The sequence below is a fragment of the Nelusetta ayraudi genome, unplaced genomic scaffold (genome assembly GCF_046127955.1).
Source record: "Nelusetta ayraudi isolate G7.1 ecotype Tasmania unplaced genomic scaffold, CSIRO-AGI_Nayr_v1 ptg000178l, whole genome shotgun sequence".
Lineage (NCBI taxonomy): Eukaryota > Metazoa > Chordata > Actinopteri > Tetraodontiformes > Monacanthidae > Nelusetta > Nelusetta ayraudi.
The window spans coordinates 54,008-62,500 of NW_027466227.1; positions in this window are offsets into that span (position 1 = coordinate 54,008).

The following is an 8,493-nucleotide window of genomic DNA, read 5'->3' on the forward strand; positions in this document are numbered from 1 at the left end:
TGCCAAGCGCTTCCATTCGGCGCCCATGTTAAGCAATGTAGTAGTTCACACCAGACGCGAACAGGCGCGCGGCTCCCCTCGCGGATCGCGCCATGCATTTAACGTCAGTTCACTGGACGTGGAAGCGAAGCGCCGCCGAGCTCTTCCATTCGGCGCCCATGTTAATCAATGTGGTGGTTGCGCGGCTCGTGGCATGCATTTGTTGTTTCGGCGTCTGCTCTATTTCGTGCGCGAGCCGCGAGCGATCCTCGTCAATAGTACAGGAAGTCGCTCAATAAAAACGAGAAAATCCGGTGAATTTTCAAAATAAAAACCCAATGACAAATTCGATCATATATCATATTTGTATGTTATATTTGTCAGTACATTGTATCAGAGTGCGAGAGAGTTTAAACACACACACACACACACACACACACACACACAGGAAGACTTGATCAAAATACGTCTGTTTGATCCTAGAGATGCCGGTCAATGATCATTGTGAAAGAGGTCTTGTCTTGAGATGGACACCTGAGTGCGTGTTTCTATTTATTTACACACACACGCACAAAAGTGAGCTATGGAGCGGGCTGGCTACGGGGAGAGGGGGGGCAATGACAAAAATTTTTTATTTTATTTTATTTTTTTTAAAGAAAAAAAAAGAAGTGAAAAAGTGGGAGTGAAAAAAAGAGTGCAGCTGAGCAGAAGCGCTTGTCGACCGTCGCGGAGCTGTTCGCGTCTGGTGTGAACCAGTTGGAGCCTCGCTCGCGAAATTCGTTGGCGCGGCGCTTCCGCTTCCATTGAAATGAATGGCACGAGCCGCGCGCCTGTTCGCGTCTGGTCTGAACCACTACATTCAGTGCGTTTACATGGCACTAGAGAAAATCGAATTATTGCCTTAGTCCGATTATGATCGGAGAACTCACGTGCATGTAAACACCTTACTCCGATTATGATTGGAGTTTGAGAACTCCGATTGGAATCGGAGAACTCCGATTGAGACACCCAGATAATGCGATTGGAATTCGAATTTCTCTGCCATGTATACGCCTTAATCGGACTATTAACTGGACAATGTGAGTGCGCATGCACCACGCCTCGCTCTCGCGACTCATGACCGCACAACTACGTCGTCTAACAAAACAGACGGCGCGAAACAACCTGGCAAACGCGAATAAGAATGTTTACATTTGGAGAGAGGATGAGACCGGGGCGATGCTTTCTCTTCTAAAAGAGATGGACATATTAAAATAACGCGCAACGGAGACCTTTTTAAAAAGGGTAGCGCAGCAAATGCAGGGCTCCGGCTTTGCGCACCCCTGAACAAATACGTATTCCTTCGTATTTATATTTCTACCTTTTCGTTCACATTTTTTGTAAATTAGAAGAATTTCAACTTTGTAAATAAAAGCACAGCAAAGAGATGTTTTCCTGATTTGTTTTTATTTGGGTAATTTCGCTGTTATTCTGCTGGAAACGGCGTGCAGCGGCACCAGCTTCCTCCACGGTCGGCACTTTAATGAGCGTGTGTATAACTGAAGACACCGTTCCTTTGCAAAACCTGTACACAAACTCTCCCACCAGTCTGCTCCGAACCCGAATCCAACAAGAACGAGAGTTTGGGGTCCGTAGCGACGGCACAAAGCGTAGCATCGAAGTGTTGTTGTAGCCCTCCAACAGCAAACAACGTTCTTGTCTGCCTTTTAAAATAACCAGGAGCACAAGAAATAGGGTACACCTTATCTGCAAAGCAAGTAACACGTACATTATGAACTATCGTTCCATATCATAATAGATTTAATATGTCAACCGAAAGCAGCTGACCGGCTGAAAAGACTCACTCCACCCCCTAGTGTTGGGAGGAGGACCCGTCAATAATTTGAATTTCTTAGCTGCATGTATACGGGGACCAAGGTGAGAACTCCGATTGGACGAGAAAACCGAATGATTGCTTAGTCCGATTAAGCTCTGCATGTAAACGCACTGATTGATTAACATGGGCGCTGAATGGAAGCGCTTGGCGATTCGCAGCGCTTCACTTCGCGGCGCTTCGCTTCGCGGCGCTTCCGCGTCCTGTGTGAACCGGGCGTAACTTTTCAACATTTTGATGTGGCAGACGCGGGACGATCGTTTTCTATCAGGAGTGTGCACTACATAATCTGTATCAGAAAGTTTGCGCTCCACGACATACGGACCAGAAAAACCAGCCTGCAAACCGGAACCGGGTAACGGCAACAATACCAACACTCGGTCGCCTGTCTCAAAAACTCGAGCCACAGCTTTCTTGTCAAACTGCCGCTTCATTTTAGACTGGCTGGCGACAAGAGTTTGGTGAGCAGTTTCACAAGCACGATGCAAGCGTTCACGGAAAAAAAATTACGTAATCTAACACATTATTCTCTACTCGTTTAACATCGGAAAGCCACTTACCCCTTAACAGACGCAAGGGTCCTCTCACCGAACATTAAATCAGCTGGGCTGAACCCGAGGGACTCCCACACATACAATCGACGACTGAAGATACACTTTATGCTGCGGAACCATCACTGTGCTCATTTTAACCCCCCCCCCCCACACACACACACACATACACACACACACACACACACACTAAAATATACGAATTGCAGTAGGTTGGTTTTGTTGCTCTTGGTTGTCCGTTAGTTTTTTGAGAGTTAGTAGTAGATAGATCCCTAGATAGTAAGTTTGATAGATGGATAGAAATAGATAAGTTAGTTAAAGTTACACACACGCACATATATATATATATATACATATATATATTAACCTCTTTCAATGAACTCCAAAACATACATGGTCAAAATCCATATTATTATTATGTTGTTGTTTTTTTTAAATGCTCATACAAAACAAAAAAAAAGTGTCACATCCACTTGTAGTGCATTATTTTTGCCAGCAAGCTTCTCTTGTTACGACTGACCACATTGACCCATATTTTCCATATACTCACCTGAATCAACGACCTTCCCCGAGGTGATCGGTGGAGTGACACGCAACCAGCACGTGACCTCTACGACGAGCTTCCACCCACGGAAGTGCCATAGAAAGACACGGATTAAATAGTATGGCTTGTCCACGAGAAGGCTGTATTATGGTGTACATAATATAAAACTTCGGCCCAGTTCTGCTTGTATTGCAATGGTTGGTGTTCCTGAAGTTTCATTTTTCGTCCCTTTTTATTTTTTACATCCATGTTTGTGATGGAATAGTATTGTGAATCGCTAGCTCGCATTGCATGCTGGGAAACAGCGTCACTCAAGGAAGTTTTGGCTTCGCTGACACGGTCCTGAAGGGAAGTGGGTTTTACTGCACTGGAACGGGATGAATGTGTTTAATCAAGCAGTACAAACCTGATTAATTGTCTTAATACTTCACTTGGAATGGCCATATTGTTTAGGATTAGAATTAGATGACAACTTCTTCACAATATTTGCAACTATTCAATTTGACCAGCAGGTGTCAGTAGAAGACGAAATTTCATGTTGACTATTTCCTAATGGAAGTGCTCTCTTTACGTTGGGTTTTTCTCATAATTATTTGAAGTGTAGGCCTGTAGTTGATGAGGAATCACGGTGTGCTAACGCTACTCAAACAGCTTTGATGAAAAAAGGGAGTGTGATTTGGGTTTGTGGTACATTATGACAATCTTGGACTTGCAAGACTGAGGCGACGGTTCAATTCCCATCAACGTGTATTATATATGTGTTATTTAGCTCATCTATTCTACATTTTAAATAGATCACATTTGACATCTGACCCACTGAACACTTACTATTGAACATATTTTTAAACTATGGGCTATTTAGTCTTGTTTTAGGATATAATATAATTCATTGCACAAACTGTCAGGCTAAGTATAAGAGCTATAGTCTACTACAATCAGTCGTGCCAAAAAAGAGACATTGTCTTTATTTTTCATTTTTATTTTATTGTGTCAGCATTGAACCGTACAACCATGTAGTGTTGTCCAACAAGAATGCATGGCGAATCAAATCCCAAACAACCTATGAAACAATGAACACGTTTCTATTGCACTTCATTTTATTGAGCACTAGATGACCTCCTCGAGCACTGTGTCATTGAAGCCTCGAGTAATGAACCATTTTTTGAAACAAGTGTCGAAGCTTCAACAAAGCCTCCATCGGCCATCACTACCTACGGCTGCGTGCTCTAACACCATTTCAGAAGTGACTAACTGCAGACTTGGGAGCGGAGGAGGGATGACAGTCAGGCTGGCTCGACTGCTCCTCCTTCTCAGACGTGGCGCGTCCAATCAGCAGCCGACATCCAGGACCGCACCTGCAAGGCGTCATCCACTCTCTCTCTCACACACACACAAAATAAATTGTGTTCAATCATGTTAAACTTGGTTGGGGCACAGCCATGGCTCTTTATATTTTATATTTTATTTTATTTTGTATTTTATTTTGAAGTTAGCGCTTTGCATTCTGGGCGATCCTCAGTACAGAGGAAGCCCATGAAGCAGGTGAGACGGTCTCCTCCCTGCTGAGACAGAAATTAATGCAATAAGTTGAGCTATGCTTCATCTAACTGTGTTTCAGTGTTTAAATGTGTGCTGGTGTCTTTCATTAATTTTTTTTTGTTTGTTTGTTTTTTGTTTTAGCAAAGTTCTTTTTTTTTTTTTTATTGCTATTAAAAACGATTAGCATGCTAGCATGTCCATTAGCAGGACACAGCTCTCATACGGAGCACGTTGTCTCTGCAGGAGGTGACCAAGTTTCACGGAGCAAGTTATGGTTGTGTCCCATTCTGTTTCAGGTATGTGTGTGTAACTGGAAGAATGTTACAGTGTATAAAAATGGAGCTTTAGGGAGCGAATTATTGAAATTGCGAATGTCATTTTTTTGTATTTTGTAGAATAATGTATTTTATTTTTAATATTATTTGTATTGTAGAAACAACAACTATACGATCACTACTTCAGTACAGAGGAAGCCCATGAAGCAGGAGGTGACCAAGTTTCACGGAGCAAGTTATGGTTGTGTCCCATTCTGTTTCAGAGAATAAACTGCTGCTCCACACCTGACTTCTGCAAGTCTTCATTATACAGCAAGCAGGACAGAATAGGAGAGGTCACATTGGTGCCGTGACTCGAGACTCTTTTGTTGTGCTACCGATGCAGCAGAGCGACCCGGGGACTGTTCTGCTGCTGCTGTTCATCTGCGGTCACTGAAGTCGGTCAGATGTGTTGCTTTTGTGCAGTGTTAGACAGCAGATAGAGGGTTTATGTACTTTTATTTGATTTTTTTTTTTTTTTTTTTTTTTTTTTTTTTTCAGTTTCCAGTCTAGGCCTTTTATGGTTTCATCCTTTTGTTTTGTGGTATTGTGTTTTGTTAACTTTTTGGAAAGATGAGTAATCCTCAGGGTAATGTTTTTGTAACTCCTTTTGGTGTTATTGCTGCTAGTATTGTAGGTCAGATGGGTGATGCATTGATTCAACAGGTCAGCCAGCGGGTGGCACAGGACATTATCTCTCACCTCAGTGCATCTGTCACTACCCCTTTACTCAGTGCTGCCCCTTCACCTGCCCATGCTGATATGCTAGCCAGTTCCCCTTTACATAGTGCTACCCCTCGACCTAGCCATGCCAATGTGTCTGCCACAAATGCTTTTGACGTGTCCCATTTGCAATATGTCCCTCATCGAAAGCTGAAGGAGCCCCCCTGCTTCAGAGGAGACAACTCAGACTCTGTTTCCGTCCAGGAGTGGGAGGAGCTCATGAGGAGTTTCATTAAGAGGGGGAATCTGCAACCTGAGGAACAAGCGGAGGAGATCCTTGTTCATCTTGGTGGCAAAGCAAAGGATGTTGTCAGGTTTGGGACCAGGAACAGTGGTATTAACATCACCTGTAACCCCGATGCCATTTATGGTCTCTTGCGGAAGCACTTTGATTCTGTTCCGTGTTCACCACTCCCATTAGCAGACTTTTACACCACTCTTCCTGGGAAGGGTGAGGATGCCTTTGACTACTGGCTTAGACTGAACCGCGCTGTTGACTTGGCCATTGAACGTCTGAAGGAGCAAGGAAAGTCACTGGACAGCCCCAGCACTGAGGTGACTCGAATGTTCATAAAGAACTGCCCGTCTACTGAGCTCGCCATGACCTTCAGGTCGAAGACGATAGACAAGTGGACTGCTCGTGAAGTCCAAGACATTCTGAACGAATATCATTCTGAAATGATGTCAGTGAACAGAACTTCCAGAGAAAGGGTGTCAGTGAATGCTCTTGCTGCTGTCTCGCCACCTGCACCACCTGCTGAAGAACAGAGCCCACTGCAGCCACAGGCCACTGACCCTGATGCCCTGAACCGCCTTATTAACATGCTGGAGAAGGTGCTCCTGCAAAGATCTTCCCCAGCTTCAAACAGTCCTGTTCATGGTCCGACTCGACGGCCTGGCCCAAGGCACCCCAGGATCGGTGGGTTGCACTTGGAGGAAATGTCTTCTTCTCCACCATGGACTTGACGTCTGGCTTCTACAATGTGCCACTCCATGAAGAGCACAAAAAATACACAGCTTTCTCTTCACCTTTTGGCCTCCACTAGTACAACAGAATGCCACAAGGTCTGTCCAACAGTCCTGCAACATTCATGCGAATGATGATGTCAATCTTCGGGGATGAAAACTTCACTAGTCTGCTCTGCTATCTTGATGACCTGATGGTCTTTGCCCCAACTGAACAGCAGGCGCTTGAGCGTCTAGAGATGGTGTTCTCCCGTCTGAAAAGTCACAAACTCAAACTGGCCCCCAAGAAGTGTCATCTCTTGCGGAGGTCAGTAAGGTCCCTGGGACATGTCATTTGTGGGGACGGGATGATGAAGGACCCTGACAAGATGAAAGCCATCATGGATGTGGGAGAGGCTGACCTGATGGAGAGTGATGGTGTGACCCCTTCCTGGAGGAAGATTAATTCTTTCCTGGGCCTAATCTTCTACTATCAGCACTTCATAGCTGACTGCTCTGCTAAAGCAAAACCCTTGTTCAGACTCCTCTCTGGAAGGCAGGTGCAGCATAAGGCCATGAGAGGCAGGAAGGTGAAAAAGCGATCATCTGCTCCACCAGCGCTTATGGCAAGCGACTGGACTGCTGCATGCAAAGAATCGTTCCAGACCCTGAAGAATGAATTAGCTTGCAATGTCACCTTATCCCACCCCAACTTCAGTGAGCCCTTCGTTCTCGCTGTTGATGCGTCGTTTGATGGCATTGGCGCAGTCCTGTCTCAAGTGCCACCAGGTGAGACTGTTGCTCGACCTGTCGCTTTCGCCAGCAAGACACTGTCCCGATCACAAATTAACTATCCAGCGCACAGGTTGGAATTCCTGGCGTTAAAATGGGCCATTTGTGACAAGTTTGGTCATTGTCATTGCCCATTGTCCTACATCTTAACAAAGCCATGTTTGGACGCATGTGAACAAAGATGGGTTGCTAAGCTTGCCGCATTCGATTTCGATCTGAAGTATGTCCCTGGCGTTAAGAACGTTGTCGCTGATGCGCTAAGCCGCGAGCCATTCGTTCAGTCATGTATCAGTCAACGTCTGATGAAAGAGCCCTACGTTGCACTGCTGGACGAAGTTAATGGCGTCGTCAGGGGTACAGCGCAAGATGCCTTCCGGCTGACAACTGCCAAGTTCTTCAAGAAAGGGAACCAAGACCATCCGATTCTGATGCTGAAGCCGTTATTTTATTTTGAAAGGTGACCCGCAGCTATTTTAGGTCGAGAAAAAAAAATGACCGAAATGTTTGTTTGATGGAAAGCGGGTCAAGCCGGAGTGGTTGGTGAGCCAAAAATTCTTTTGACCTCACGTTGTCTGTGTTGCCTCGAACCAAAAACTCAAGAAGGAAAATAAACGAGTTAAATGGAACCCACGTCTCATCAATTTATGAATGATGTAGTGGTGCTGGTATGACGGACGGACATTGAAGACATGATGATGATCATCAACTGTGCCAGTGGTGAACAGTGTTTGCATACCACTGCAGTGTCCCGGCACCACGCACCACAGATGTAAACACATGCTGCACCACCGCGGGACTTCCCTCCATTTACATGATGATGGTGATGGTGATGATGATGATGATGATGATGATGATCAGACATTAATGAGTCTTGATTCACTTTCACTGTCTTTAGAATCTCACATGTCGACCACAACTTCTCTCTCTGCTCTCCTTCATCCAGTGAACTCTCAGAGCTTCAGTGTGCAGTGGTGTCTTCAGCTCTGCAGTCCAGCCCCTCCCACCTCACACTGCTGGACCTGAGTGAGAACTTCCTGAGGGATCCTGGAGTGAAGCTGCTCTGTGCTGGACTGCAGAGTCCAAACTGCAGACTGGAAGTTCTCAGGTCAGTTCCTGCTTTCTACTGGTGGACAGTGTGTGTCAGCAGATGACAACTGGTGTGTAACGCTGCTCAGTGTGAAGACTTTGAAGCAGATATTAAAGACTCATCTAGACAAAGTGGATGTTGTTGAT